The 15,106-nt window shown below is 48.8% G+C and overlaps 1 protein-coding gene across 16 annotated transcripts in view; it reads left to right on the top strand.

Annotated features, from left to right (window-relative positions):
* Positions 1-1,393: 1,393 nt before the first annotated feature.
* NFASC (neurofascin) overlaps positions 1,394-15,106 on the top strand; it is a 181,458-nt gene continuing 167,745 nt past the window's right edge. For all 16 annotated transcript variants that reach the window (XM_055334133.1, XM_055334123.1, XM_055334135.1 and 13 more), the window contains exon 1: positions 1,394-1,476. The gene's annotated coding sequence lies outside the window, so the exon portion shown is untranslated. The remainder of the gene's footprint in view (positions 1,477-15,106) is intronic.

The raw sequence follows: 15,106 nt of genomic DNA, 5'->3' as shown, positions 1-15,106 counted from the left end.
GAGGATTCTGTATGCCGTTTGCAGTCCCTCCCCCCTCCAGCAAGCATTTGTGGAGCTCCTACTCTGTGCTGGGGTGGGAGAGCACGGGGGCAAGATGCGCTCGGGCTCTCGCACAACCCACAGGCTGGAAGGGAGACAGGCGGGCAGCGGGTTACAGTTCAGGGAAGTTGGTGACAGGGCAGGAACCTGGGAACAGAGAAGACAGCGGAATGTGGCCTTGAATAAGGCTTCAGAAGCAAGTGTGCAGGGAACTGTGGTTCGGGATGAGGGGTCAGACGAGAAGCTCCCAGGTGTAAGGCTTTTTGATTCCTCGATTCAAACCTTCCCACTGATTCGGCTGATAACTATAGTTCGATCTCTGTGTGTTTGCAGGACCCGATGTCTTCTCCCTGCGGAGCTAGAAGGGACGTGAAGGGATCATCCAGTCAACTTGTCTGTCTTCAGTGGAGGACACTGAGGGAGTGCGGTGTCCTCGTGAGAGACTTAGCACCAGGTCTAGCGCAGATCTGCGGCCTCCCAGTCTTTGGACGTCTTCACCCTCTCTCAGGTCTGGGACAGGACCTGAGGCCACACAGGGCAGAACGAGACCTCCCCTTCTTATTATTTTTTTGTTTATTTTTTATTTGTTTTTTATTTTTATTTCTTTATGATAGTCACACAGCGAGAGAGAGAGAGAGGCAGAGACACAGGCAGAGGGAGAAGCAGGCTCCATGCACCGGGAGCCCGACGCGGGGTTCGATCCCGGGTCTCCAGGATCGCGCCCTGGGCCAAAGGCAGGCGCCGAACCGCTGCGCCCCCCGGGGATCCCGAGATCTCCCCTTTTTAAACCAACCCCGCTAGGCCAGCAGGAATCGCAACCTTCTTCCATCCCCAATTCCGGATCCAACACTTCTTCAATCAACAAACGTCCCTGGAGAGCCTACCGGAAGCACGTGTCCCTGGGAACGCAAGCTCCCGACACATTTCTGTCTGCCCGATGGTTTTCACCGCCCCGGGGCGGCCGGGAGGACAGAGCAGGAGCGTCTCCCCCGCGCAGGCCCCGCGAGCCGCTCCCCGACGCGCAGGGCGGGCGGCGCCCGAGCATCCTCCGGCTCCTCGCCCGGGTCCCTCTGGGCGCGCGGAGGGAGGGGCGCGGGGGCGCGCACGCAGGGGGCGGGGGCGCGGGGGCGCGCACGCAGGGGCGGGGGGGCGCGCGGAGGGAGGGGCGCGGGCGCGCGCACGCAGGGGCGGGGGGGCGCGCGGAGGGAGGGGCGCGGGGGCGCGCACGCAGGGGCGGGGGGCGCGCGGAGGGAGGAGCGCGGGGGCGCGCACGCAGGGGGCGGGGGCGCGCCGGCCGCCCGGGGACGCGCACGGGCCGGTCTCTGCCCTAATGCGGCTGCCGGCTGCGAGCGGCGCTGCGGGGGCGGCGGGGGCGGCGGCGGCGGCGGCGGCGGACCGCACCGACTGCGCCCAGGGCCGGAGCCCGCACCCTCGCAGGTAGGCGAGCGCGGATACCGGGGAGACGCGGCGCGGCCGGGGGGGTCGCGGAGACCCATCTAGCGACACCTCCTTGTTCCCGCCCCGCTCCGCCCGTCTCCATCCCCGACCTGTCCCCATCCCCCTCCGCCCACATCCCCGTCCCTTCTCGTCTCCACACCGTCACCTGCTCCGAATCCATCCTGTCGTGTGGACATCCGGGCCCAGCCCCGTTCGGCGCCCACCCCCCTCCCCTGCCCACCCCAACACCTTTTCCGTGTCTTCGGCCGCATCCCCTCCCCCTTCCTGCATCCTCGACCTCTTCCCCTTGCCTCCTGTCCCTATACCTGTTTACCTCCCCACCCCACTTTGAACGACTCCATCCCTTCCATCTCTGCTACCCCACACATCAGCCCCTCTCCTTGGCCTCCCCTGTCCTGGTCTCCACCTGACATCCCCATCACTCCCTGCGGCCGTCTCTGCTCCCTCGGTTTCTGTCCTCCCCAGGTCCCCCTTACACATTCTGTCCCAGGCCCTTCCCAGCTGCCTCTTGCTTTCCTCCGGAACCATAGTCTCTCTCAAGAACCCCGTCCGTCTTCCCCTCCTTGGCTGTTAGCTGGCCCGCCACCCGTCACCTTTCCCACTTGCCCTTCCTGGTGCTCTGAGTAGCTGCAGGGCTTGTACAGAGCCCCATCACCTGCCACAGGGCCCTCCTTCCCTGCCTGTGGCGCCCTACGGCTCCGAAGGCCCAATGTACTCGTGGTTGCAGAATCCACTCATAACCCCTTTCTGCGTGTCTGATCCAGTTCATAGCTTGAGGATGCAAGGTGCTGGGGGTTAGCAGGCCTCTTATGTGCCTCCTCGGCCACCCTCTTCCCCTCGCTGTTCAGGTTTGTTTCCTAGATGGACTGGGGGAGGGGATGCTAAGCACAGGGAAACTAGGGTGGGCAGGAGTCAAGGTCCAAGGGAATGGCTGAGGACCTCTTCCTGGTCTTGCTCTGAGTCCTGGGATGCAAAGGCCTGAATATGGAGCCCCCTCCAGTGGGGGAGCATTTTGGATTTTAGAGAGAATTCTTCCTCAGCCTCCAAGTCAGCACTTCGGCATCAGGAGCTGTCATGAGTGTGGCCCATGGGCTGGGCTGAGAGCGGGCAGAGTGCTGAATCACTTAGACTCTGGTCCCCATGGCAGCCCCTCTCCGACCCTGAGCCAGGTTCTGCTCCTGATTCCTTCCTTGGCACTTGGCAGCGGGTTGTGTGTGTGTGTGCGCGTGTTGGTCAGAGATGCCTCTTCCCTCAGTCTGGAGGAATGGATGACAGTGCCCCTTCCCAGCCTGCCTGGGATGAGGGCCTGGTGTTTCTTATCTACCCTTGGAACTGTGGTGAGCCCTGCTGGGGCCCAATCAAATCTCCAGCAAGGGCACACTGCAGGCCTTTGAGACATGGTTGGGCCGGAGTTGAATTGTTTGTATGGGGCCAGAGCCTGGCAGGTTCAGAATGCACCAAACTTGAGGCATAAGTAGGAGAAGCCCAGGGGAAATGTGTGTGGCAAGTGGAATCCCCTGGGGATGGGGGCCATATGAGCTGTGGGAGTGGGCAGCAGGGAGAAGAAGGAAGGCAGAGGCTTCTTCTCCCCTCTGGTTTGGGGATGATTGGATCCCGTTGAATTGTACTGCAGGAAGAACTGAAGGAAATTGGGGGGGGGGTGTCATTCTAATCTTTTGTCTTGACTGAGTTGGCATTTCTTTGTGTGTGTGTGTGTGGAGGAAACTGATGGGTTTTCTTTTCTTTTCTTTTTTTTTTTTTTTTGGTCACGCTCCTGAGGGATTAATATCTTTCCTTTTGGATTCACCTGAAAGTGTGTGTGTGTGTGTGTGTGTGTGTGTGTGTTGTGTATGTGTGTAGATAAAGAATGAGAATAACACAAATGAGGAAAGAGACTCGTTCACATTTAACCCCACAAATTGTGTTTTCCCCTCAAACAGGGAATGGCAGCCCAATTCCTGTCTTGGAAACCTCAGCTAAATCCCCAGGGCTTAAACTGAAGGTTAGCGTGCATTGCTGATGGGTTCTGTCCCATTTCTGTAAGGATCCCTCACTTTAGAAATCCAAGTGTTTGGACTCCAGCTCTTGTGTGACAACCCTAAAGGGGACTTAGATACTGCCTGGCCTGGGGGCAAGGTGGGGGGACGGGGAGGGGTGCACTTGCATCTAGGGGGATAGCTATCTTCTGCTTTGTCATCTTTCTGTGCCCCCTCCCATCATAGGGGGTGGGGCGGGAAGCTTCCCGAGGCACTTCCTGGTTCCAAGAGGAGGCAACACCTGGAGGGCTGCTTGGATTAAGGTTCTGCTGTTGAAATGCATGATTGGGGCTCGGTTTCAGTTGGGGATTCTGATAACAATGTACATATTTGCCAGTTTTGTGCAGTGAATCTCACCCCACATCCCTTGTTTGGCATCATAAAGGCTAAGCAGGGATAAACCAAGGCACATAGAAAGAGGAGCTGCCTCCCCCGGGAGAGCTGGAGTAAGATGTAGCTAGCTCCCTATGGGCCGAAGCAGATTGGCTTCCAGGGCTGCTTCTTTCAGGGGCGCACTGAGGAGGTGGCTGATGTCTGGGGGTGGGGGAGAGTTCGGGCTTGGATATCCGAGGAGGAGGTACAGAGGAGGGTCCTTTTGCTGCAGTGACTGAGAGACAGAATTCCAAGGCTCCCATCATTCCGTTGTTGCATCTTGTTCCCTTCCCTTTGCACCACTGTCCTCCAAGACCATCCAAGAACTGGGATGTGAGGATCATCACTTAGTCTTTAGAAAAAAGAAATCCTTAGGAAACCAGAAAGGAAGAAGCAGAGAAGTTCAGTCCTCAGTCTGGTTGGCCTGGAGGACATGGGGAGAGGGAAGTGGGAAGAATTTAAGGCCAACTACGTACTTTTTTATTTAGTGAATACTAAGGAACCCCTGCAATGTGCTGCTCTGCTCTGTGTGGGGATTGTAGAGATGAAAAGCGAGACAGTGTCTAGTCTCTCAGAGCTTCCAGGGTCATGGAAAAGAGAGACAAGTAAACAGACAAATACCACAGATAAGCTTGAGTGAGAACATCTGGATAAGGATGTTGAACAGTGGATCTTTCTTTCCAGTGGTATCAGCCCCTCTCCTCCAGAACTAGGAAGAGGGCTGGGTGATGCTATCCAGAATGGTAGGTCAGAGCTGGCCCTGAAGTTGATTGAGGAAAACGGTGGAGGAGAAGGAGGTGAGATGCAAGTTTTTTTTTTAGAGATTTATTTATTCCTTCTTGAGAGATACAGATTGAGAGAGAGAGAGGCAGAGACACAGGCAGAGGGAGAAGCAGGCTCCTCACAGGGAGCCTGATGTGGGACCCGATCCTGGATCCCAGGATCATGACCTGAGCTGAAGGCAGGCACCCAACTGCTGAGCCACCCAGGTGTCCCAAGAGATGCAAGATTTTGCCAAATCCCTGGCTTCAAGGGGAAGGGAAATGTTCCTTGCACAGCTGAACCTCACTGGGTGCTGCTTTAGCTTGATGGGGGCAGGGCACCTCTAAGGAACTCTGGGACAAGATCAAGGCTACTCAACTCTCCCATACCTGCCTCCTAAGCCCTTGTATTTTAGGGGCAAATTGTGGTCTGGGTGTACTTAGAATGTTAGAGTCAAAGGAAAAGAAGCCCAAGGTCTGCCCTCTCGGAGCTAACTATCTGATAGGAAAGTAGCAAGTACATGCATAGATGCATGCTCAAAAATAAGATCAATAGGAAAATTACAAGCTCTGATATGTGGGGAAGAGTCTTGGAGTTCTGGGGAGGTTGGAGTCAGGTGGGAGCCATCAGAGGAGTCCAGATGGAGGAGGGGAGGTTGATGGTGGGCAGGGGAGGTTTTTGAAGTTATACTCCTGTGCACAGGTCACCATGAACATCCATATTTGACCTGGGAAAGAATGCAAGGATAGAGACACTCAGCCTTATCTATCTGAGGAGCACCCTTCTTCCCCACACACTTATTTTAGTTCATTTCATTAGTGTGTCCCGAGTCTTTGAATATATCCCAGGAAATGTGCTCGATGTTGGGTGTATGAGTGAGTTGGAGAGACAAAAATGAAAACAAATTAAAATTCAGTACAAGAAATGCTATAAGAGAGGGTGGATGAGTTCCTGACACTGTAGGAGCATGACTGAGGGGTCATGGTGGGCAGTAGGACCTGGAGTGATTGTACCACACTGTTTAGGTAGACCCTGTTTTGGCCAGAGCAGCTTGATGTCAAGCTTTTGAGCATTTACTCAGACTGTCTGCTAGAGCCCACACCTAGCTGCAAGGGCAGATGTTGGATGTATATGGCCTGGTCCTTGGGACTGTAGGGAATGGCCCTGAGAGCTAACTGCTATGCTGGGTGCTTGAGTAGGCACTTCTAAAGCTTTGCTGACCTGCGGCACCAGTCAGATTGTGCCAGTCAACTCGAGAACTCTTGAGCCACCCTCTTTTCCTTAGATCTTGAGGCAGACCGAGAAAAATAGAAGTGTCGTGCTATAATAGTCATCATTATAGATTGTTTGCTATGTTCTAGGCACTCTACTATGTGCTTTATATGCATCATTTCATTTAATCTTCATAAAGGTTAACCCTACAAAAAGAAGTATTGATAGGATTCTGGTTTTATAGATAAGGAAGCAGACTCAGAAAGGTTGTTATTTAAGATTGTAGAACAGGTAAGTTGCAGAGCTAGAATTTAAACCTATATTTGTTTGACATCAAAGCCTATGCACCGGGGATCCCTGGGTGGCTCAGCGGTTTGGCGCCTGCCTTCTGCCCAGGGCGTGATCCTGGAGACTCGGGATCGAGTCCCGCGTCAGGCTCCCTGCATGGAGCCTGCTTCTCCCTCTGCTTGTGTCTCTGCATCTTCTCTCTCTCTCTCTCTCTCTCTCTCTCTGTGTCTCTCATGAATAAATAAATAATTTAAAAAAATCTTAAAAAAAAACCTATGCACCTCTCCTCTATATTATAAGAGAGGAAAAATAAAAGCCTGAGATGTTTTATCCAGTGGTCCAAGGCTCTCCAGGAAAATCTGTTAGAAAGGCTTAGTTAGCATGCATATTTGAGTACCTACTATGTCCTGAAGGATACAGAAGTATGGTTCCTGTTTTCTTTAATTTTCTTTTTTTTTAAATTTTATTTATTTATTCATAGAGACCCAGGCAGAGACACAGGCAGAGGGAGAAGCAGGCTCCATGCAGGGAGCCCGACGTGGGACTCGATCCTGGGTCCCCAGGATCACGCCCCGGGCTGCAGGCGGCGCTAAACCGCAGCGCCACCGGGGCTGCCCCGGTTCCTGTTTTCAAATGGGGGAAATAAATAGAAACGTGACAATTCTTAGGAATCATATAAAACAGTATGTAATTAAGTCTTCAGACCCTGGAGAGTAGAACTTCAAAGGAAGGAGTGATCCCTCAATATGGCTGTTGGAGTCAAGGGAAGTGATATGCATAGTAGAAACTACTCAGCCTTTGAGGTCAGACAGATTTACATTCAAACCTTGGTTCTTCCATTTACTAGCTGAGGAGCTGCAGCTTCTCCATCTGTAATTTGGAGATATTAATATGAACCTCCCAGAGATGTTGTAAGGATTAAATGTGATAAGGCAGTGAAGGCCCCAGCAGAATACCTGGCTGATAATAAATGCTCATCAAATGCTAGCTGCTTTTCACAGAGGAGATGAGAATGGAGTTGCGCCTTGAAGAATTGGTAAAATTGGTAGAAGAGGAGAGTATTCTAGATGTGGGAACCCATGAGGTGTATAAATAAAAACCTGATGGGTTCAGGTTCTCTGAGAAAGAAGTGACCTGCTTCATCGAGCCTGCTCACTCCAGGTCCTTGCAGTAACATCCTACAGGAGAAGGACACCACCATGAAAAGCATGAGGGGCTTATGTTTTACTTCTGGCCCCTCATTAACAGAGCTTAACTGTGTTTCTCTCCCTGTAAAACTACAAGATTGCTCAATGTCTCTTGTCTCAGAAGCTCATGTCTCTGGAATTTATATCATTGATTAATTTCTTGTCCCGCCCTTCTTCCCCCAAATGTCATGCCTTGAGAAAGTTAGAGTGCTTGGGTTCGGTGGGCTCATCCCCTCGGGCTGTTATCATCCCCTCCTGGCTCCTGCAGCTTCCTTCTCTGGGAAGCAGCTGCCTGAGCATCTGCCTTCTCCTTCACCTGCTCCTCCTCACTCATCCCCTCCCAGGCTGGTCCAGCCCCTCCTGAAAGGCCTCCCTGGCAGCCCCTCTCCCTGTCATTATGATGCTAATCGTGTTGTTAATTTTTCTGAGATGCAGAAAGAAAGCCCCAATCTGTTCTAATGAATTTAATTAGAGAGGGGTTTGGAGGGCTTCAGAACCTCTTACCAGGATCACAATAAACAGAGTTAAGGAGATAAACAGCCTGGGATCAGCGGCTCAGGGGTAGGAAGGGAGGATTTCCCATTCAATCCTAGATAGAATGAGGAAAGCCCAGGCACCCAGAGTTGGAGGAAGGCTATGTGAGCTGTTGTCCACCATGTGGGCTCCCTTTAGGGCTGTTTCCATTGGCCTCTATTTCTGTCCTTCAGTGGCAGATGGACTTTCAGAGAAGGTCCTATCATTGTCATCATCATTACCAAATATTTGTTGATCACCTCCTGTGTGCATAAGAAGTATTGCACCAACTTCTGGAGGCTCATGAGACCCTGTCTCCTCCCTACATAGGAAAGAAAAGATACATTCAAATATAACAATTGCTAATTCCAGACAGTAAGTGCTAGAAAGTTGGCAAGAGATCATGTTGGGCTTGGGTGATCTGGAAAAGCCTCTTGTGAGACGTAGTACTTGAGATCTTGAGATAGCAAAACTTGAAGACTTAATAATCAGAACTCCTGGAGTAAGAGCAGGGATGTGCGGCGGGGTGGGTGGGGGGGCGGATCTTTGAGTCAGGATGAATAAATGGTTGGCTTGGGTGTAGGTGCATGTAATACGGAGATGTAATTGGAGAGGACCCTGAATGCTGGGGTCTTTACTCTTCTAATCTGGCTGTGCTGGAGTCTTCCTGCTTTCCTTTTCTGGAAACTTAGCATGGCCAGCTTGGGGAAGGGCCTAAAAGAGGATGGTTTATGTGCTGAGCTCACTGTCCTGGATCTAGTTTAGGCCAACGGGGGTGGATTGACCAGATGCTAAGTTTTGTTCTCTGATCTTGTGATTTTCTGGGATGAGAGTGAATGGCTGGCAGAGCAATTCCAAGGACTTTTCCCGGTGAGAGTTCCTTCCTTCTTTACTGATGCAGGCCAATTTGCTTTGGCAGTAGCATTTTTTGCAGATATTCAGTGGAATCTTCCAGTTCCAGGGTCAGTGAGTTTCATAACTTGTCTCTTTATATTAATAAGAGTTCTCTGAGTATGTGTATGTGTAGGTGTGCCTGTGCTTGTGTGTGCAGGTTGCCTATGTTAGTGAAATTATTCCAACTAGATTCTAATTCTAGTTTGATCTTTATTTGCAACACGACAGTTGTTAAACATTTCTGGGCCTTAATGTCTCCATGTGCAAAAGAGGAAAAGTCATCCTTATTTCTTTTTGTGTGTAGGTCTGTAAACTGAATGCTTTGAGAGTAGGGTTTTATTTTTTTATTTTTATTTTTTAAAATATTTTATTATTATTTTTATTTATTCATGATAGACACACACACAGAGAGAGAGAGAGAGAGAGAGAGAGAGAGAGAGGCAGAGACACAGGCAGAGGGAGGAGCAGGCTCCATGCAGGGAGTCTGACATGGGACTCGATCCTGGGACTCCAGGATCATGCCCTGGGTGGAAGGCAGGTGCTTAAACCGCTGAGCCACCCAGGCTGCCCAAGAGTAGGGTTTTAAACACAAGGAGGTATTATAACTATGATTTTGACAGGAAGTGTAATATTGAGCTGAAATTTTAAGTCAGTTCTCTGTCCCCTTGGAACTTCTACCTGTGAGACTAGCCAAAGTTTTATTTTGGGGCTTCACCAAATCTTTCACCAAAGATTATGCATTTTGTTATTTTCCAGAGCCTATCTGGACTTATACATAATTAATGAGAAGTTAACACTGCTGTCAGGTGTTGGACACTGTTATACCCATTGTGCAGGGGATCCCTGGGTGGCTTAGCGGTTTAGTGCCTGCCTTCGGCCCAGGACATGATCCTGGAGTCCCGGGATCAAGTCCCGCATCCGGCTCCCTGCATGGAGCCTGCTTCTCTCTCTGCCTGTGTCTCTGCCTCTCTCTCCCTCCCTCCCTCCCTCTCTCTCTCTCTCTCTGTCTCTCATGAATAAATAAATAAAATCTTAAAAAAATACCCATTGTGTGGTATATTTCCAAACATTGATGGTGACATGTTCTTTATGAAGCAAAATGCCTTTGAGGCCATAGGCAATTTTCCTATGCTGATGTAGGTGAGGAAAGGAACTCGATCTCTTTCTGATCATTATCATACATTGGGTGGAATAGAAGGCTTTGGGACTCATGTTGGGAACTATATCAGGGTTCTCTGACTGACCTAAGCTCTGCGCTAGGCCTTGTAGGTATAGAGAGAGAGAGAGAGAGAGAGGGGGGCCTTGTAGGTATATATCCAAAGGGATATATATATATATATATATATATATATATATATATATATATCTGCCTATATAGGTATATAGGCCTTGTAGGTATATATATATATAGGCCTTGTGTGTGTGTGTGTATATATATATATATATCTACATATATATGCAACACATATTATATATATAATATATATAATATGTGTTGCACCTGCAGCCAGTCTTCAAAGGCTCTACTATTTGCATGGCACATTTCTAGGTGGCTTCTTGTTTTGAAAGAATCCTCAATCTCATAGAATGTTGGAGATGGTCTAATCCAAGATAATTATTTTACTGATCAAGAAACAAACTCAAAAGGGCTACATATATTGCACATGGATGCATGGCTAGTTGCTGGCAGAGGTAGTTCTTCCACATACTAAACTACCGGGAACTTTAAAAACTGCATATAAAGCTAGTAATTGTGCAAGAGAATAAGTAAATATTCTTTTTTTTAAAAAAAGTTTTATTATTTATTTATTTATTTATTCATTCATTCATTCATTCATTCATGATAGACAGAGAGAGAGAGAGAGAGAGAGAGGCAGAGACACAGGCAGGGGGAGCAGGCTCCATGCCCAGAGCCTGATGTGGGACTCGATCCCAGGACTCCAGGATCGCGCCCTGGGCCAAAGGCAGGCGCCAAACCGCTGAGCCACCCAGGGATCCCCGAGAATAAGTAAATATTCTTATACTAAAGTTCCCTAAAGCACTATCTAGACCAATAATACTTTGGGATATCAGAGAAGAGAGGAAGTTCATGTAGACTAAAGTCCTTTGGGAAAGTTTTGAAAAGAAGCAGGGACTGGTTTGGGGCTCTGGGTATAGGTAGGATTTGAATAGGTAGAGGTAAGGAAATGGGCCTTTCTGGTGGGGTAAGAGAACGTAATCAAAGGTTTATAGGAGGGAAGCTGTGGTCAGGCATTGCACTGGCCAGGCTGGAGCAGGGGAAGATATAATTGGAGGGAATGGCTGGGGTCGGACTACAGAGAATCTTGACCCTGACTGAGTAGTTGGTCAGGAGCATTTGAAGCATCTTGACTGAGCCCGTTCCCTGTCTGGGGTGGTGTTTGAAAGGTAGTTACTTCTGAAGAGGTATTTGGGGAAACTTTTTCTTGGGTGTTGGCAGGGAGCTTGCTGCTGTCCAGGGTGCTGACCTGACTCTGAAAGCTTTTTCGTTCCAATGATGCCAGGTTAGAAGGTAAAGCCAGAGAATGTTTAGAGCAATTCAAAGGGATCTAGAAAACAATTCTGGCTGGGACTAGGTAGTGCGTGGGCTTTCTGGCATCAGCCTAGTTTACAGCATCTGATTTTGCAGTCTTCGTAATGAAAGCAAAAGTATGGATTGGGGGAACTAGTAAATGGCCCTTTTAAGGAGAAAACACGTGTGTGCACATATGCATGCTAAAATGACCCAATTTGTAGCCTTGTAAATTTTGCCGTAGAGTCTTTGTATTTATATGAGAATCTCAGCACATTTTTCTTTCATTCTGAAAATGCACTCCCTAGGGCAGCCCCGGTGGCTTAGCAGTTTGGCACTGCCTTCGGCCCAGGGTGTGATCCTGGAGACCTGGGATCGGGTCCCACATTGGGCTCCCTGCATGGAGCCTGCTTCTCCCTCTGCCTGTGTCTCTGCCTCTCTCTCTCTCTCTCTCTCTCTGTGTGTGTCTTTAATGAGTAAGTAAAATCTTAAAAAAAGAAAAAAGAAAGAAAAAAAGGAAGAAAACATCCTCTACTCAACATTTTGGAGTATCTAAAACCTCTCTAGGGGGTGCCTGGGTGGCTCAGTCCATTAAGTATCTGACTCTTGGTTTTTGCCCAGGCCTTGAGATTGATCTCTGTTTTGGGCTTGTGCTCCTCCTCCCCTTCTGTTTCTCCCCCCGCTCGAGCTCTCTCTTTCTATGTCTCTAAAATAAATAAATAAAATACTTTCAAAAAATAAAAAAAAAATAAAACTTCTCTAGCAAACATGGCGAGAGCAACAGAATTTCCTAGAATACCCTACTCATTAGGGTATTTTATAAGGGTATTAGGGTAATCCTACTCATTAGTTCAAATGAAGCACTTCAAAGTTCAGTAGTAGTGCTGTTCGATAGAGCTTTCTGTGATGATAGAAATGCTCTATGTCTGTACTGTCCAACATGGCAGCACTAGGCACATGTGGCTTCTGAGCACTTGAAATGGGGCTCATGTGAGAATTGAGTTTTTAATTTAATTTAATTTAAATAGCCATGTGTGACTAGTGGCCACTGTATTGGACGGCATAGCTCTATAGTCAGAACTCTCGATGTTTGCCACTTACTCTTATATATTGGCCTATCATACCTAGACCTCTTTGACATAGAGCAAAGTGGACTTTTGAATGGGGATGAGCTTGGCACAATGCTGGGAAAGCCCCATGCTAAATTTGACTGGAAATCTGCTTCTGGCTATGAGTTTTGCCCTGGCTTTTTTATTGTCATGGTGAGAACAACCATACATGATGTACTGTGGTTTTCCTTTTTAAGGTCAGAGAGTATGCTCCTTGAATTCTGGCTGGGGTCCTAGGGACCTGATCCAAGACTTTTTAGAGCCTTGAATGGGCAAGCAATGCACTGTGTATGGCCCAAGAAACTTGGCATTGGGGTGAAGTGGCAGATAGATGATGTGCTGTTGTGTTGGATGTTTGTGGGCATCTAGCAGAGAAAAGTTTCTGGTCTTGATCCATCTCCCCTTCTAGCTCTAGGCATATTTAAGTCCTGTTTATCTGGTATAGTGGACATGGCCCAGGATGGGGAGTCTGGGTGAGTAGTAGAGGTACTAGAGGGAAAAAATACTTAAAAATGCCAATCAATAAGTAAGAGATAACCTGTCAGAAGACTGGAGTAGAAAATTTCCATTGTGTTGGTATATGCCAGTGTACGTAGGTGTGCCTAACCTTATCACAAACATAACTTGATTTCCTTGGGTCTCTGGCCTTAGGCTTGGTACATTGAAATCTGATTTCCTAAAACAGAGGCCATGCTTTTTGAAGATATGCCTTCTAGTTTCTTATTTCCTCCCATAGAATCTCAACGTGCTGATGGCAATCCTTAATAAACGCCTGCTAGTGAGTAAGTAGCTCTTTGTTAGCCTGGAGCTATGAGTTTGACTTCAAGAAAATGTGTGCACATGAATACAAATAATATTTATTGAGCCCCTGCTGGGCGTAAGTCTCTGTACTTAGTACTGTGGGCAGTGACAAAGGAGGAGCAAGGATGGTTGCTCTCAGTCTAATGAGAGAGCAAAGGCAGGCATGTGTGAAAACAACACACACATACAACTGAGAGACAGAAACAAAGACAGAACTGGTAGCAGGGATAAAGAGCTGGGAGTGGGTTGCAGGATGCTGGCAGGGGCCAGATTTTCTGTGTGTCTCTGTCTGGCCTTCCCTCGAGGATTCCCTTCTTCATGAGGCATAGCTGGTACCAGCCACCTCCATGCCTGCAAGGACAGTGCTGCCTTTATGGTTGGTAGGGCAACTCGATGTCTCACTGGGGCTGGGCGGTGCTGTCCTGAGTTTGCCTCTTTCTCAAAGAGCACTCGGGAAGGGGGAGAAGAGTGTGTGGAAGGGAAAGAAACTTCTTTTTCTTCTGGTTACTGAAATGGTGACAGGGTCTAGCTCTCAAACTTCCTTCTAGCCACAGAAGGGATTTGTTGGGACTCCAGCAGCTCCTGTACATGGAGTCCCATGATGCAGGCCCAGATGCAGCTCTGGGGGAGACAAGAAAAGTAGAACTTGGTGGCATGGCTCCCTACAGTCACGTGATCCCCACCTCAAGGAGTATGCACTGCCTGGTGGGGATCAGGTGGGCTGTATCTATGTCCCAGCTGGGGCTAGGTGGGGTACTTCTTTGGTTGACTCACAGGAAGGAGCCTGCCCTTTCCCATCTTCTGTGTGCACACAAGTCACCAAGGATCTTGTTAAAGCGTAAAGGCAGAATGATGAAGTCTGGGTTGGGCCCGAGTTTCTGCGTTCCTTACCAGCCTCCACGTGATGTCAATACTGCTTGGCAGCAAACCATACTCTGATTGGTAAGGCCCTATATGTGGGTTCTTAACCTGGAAACATGTTAGTCTCACCCGGGGAGATTTTAAAAATCTGCAGATGCTGGGGCCCACTCTACAACCAAATAACTCATAATCTCAGAGTTGAGTCAAGGCACTAGAATGTTTTAAAAGCCCCTCAATGATTCTGATGTACAGCCCAGGCTGAAAATCACTGGTTCTCTGGATGGTTTTTCTCTTCCCTCTGATACACTTTTTATCTGGCTGTGTCTTCCTTACCCCTAAGAGCCTGTAAGGTGCCTCAAGGGCACTGAATGTCTTATGTCAGATTACCAGTCATACCCTGCAGTCATCCTCAGTCAGCCTGTGGGTGGTAGGCTCAGCTGGTTACAGCATGATGTGTCACCATCTATCTCTCTGGCCACTGCTTGCATGCACGTACCATCAGCCATGAGGGATCAAAGAACGTGACTGGCTTAGAGGAGGCCAGTTCTACTCTTGGAACAAGTCAGAGTGGGCATCCAGTGCCTAGAACCATGCCTGGAATCTAGTAAACTTTCAGGAAGTCTATATTGAATGGATGGTGGTTGCAGGGTGGGGTGTCAGAAAGGGCACTAGATTAAGGATCTGAAAACCAGAGGGATTAGGGGGTCTAAAAGAGTAGGGAAAATTATTTGACATTCTTTAGCTTTAATTTTCTCAGTTGCGAAATGAGAATAATAATGCCTAGCTAACAGGGCTATATAAATAGAAAATAATGTAGGAAAAGGGGCTCTGTAAATGTTAGTGTTATGCAGACAAGAGATTGTGTAGGAATTTATTTTTATTTTTATTTTTTTAAAAGATTTTATTTATTTATTTATTCATTAGAGACAGAGAGAGAGAGAGAGAGAGAGAGAGAGAGAGGCAGAGACACACACAGGCAGAGGGAGAAGCAGACTCCATGCAGGAAACACAAAGGAGGCAATCCCATGAGCCTCTCCTATCCAC

This window comes from Nyctereutes procyonoides, unplaced genomic scaffold, assembly GCF_905146905.1.
Source record: "Nyctereutes procyonoides isolate TBG_1078 unplaced genomic scaffold, NYPRO_anot_genome, whole genome shotgun sequence".
NCBI lineage: Eukaryota > Metazoa > Chordata > Mammalia > Carnivora > Canidae > Nyctereutes > Nyctereutes procyonoides.
The sequence above is the reverse complement of the archived record's forward strand: the minus strand, read 5'-3'. Positions and strand labels throughout refer to the sequence as shown.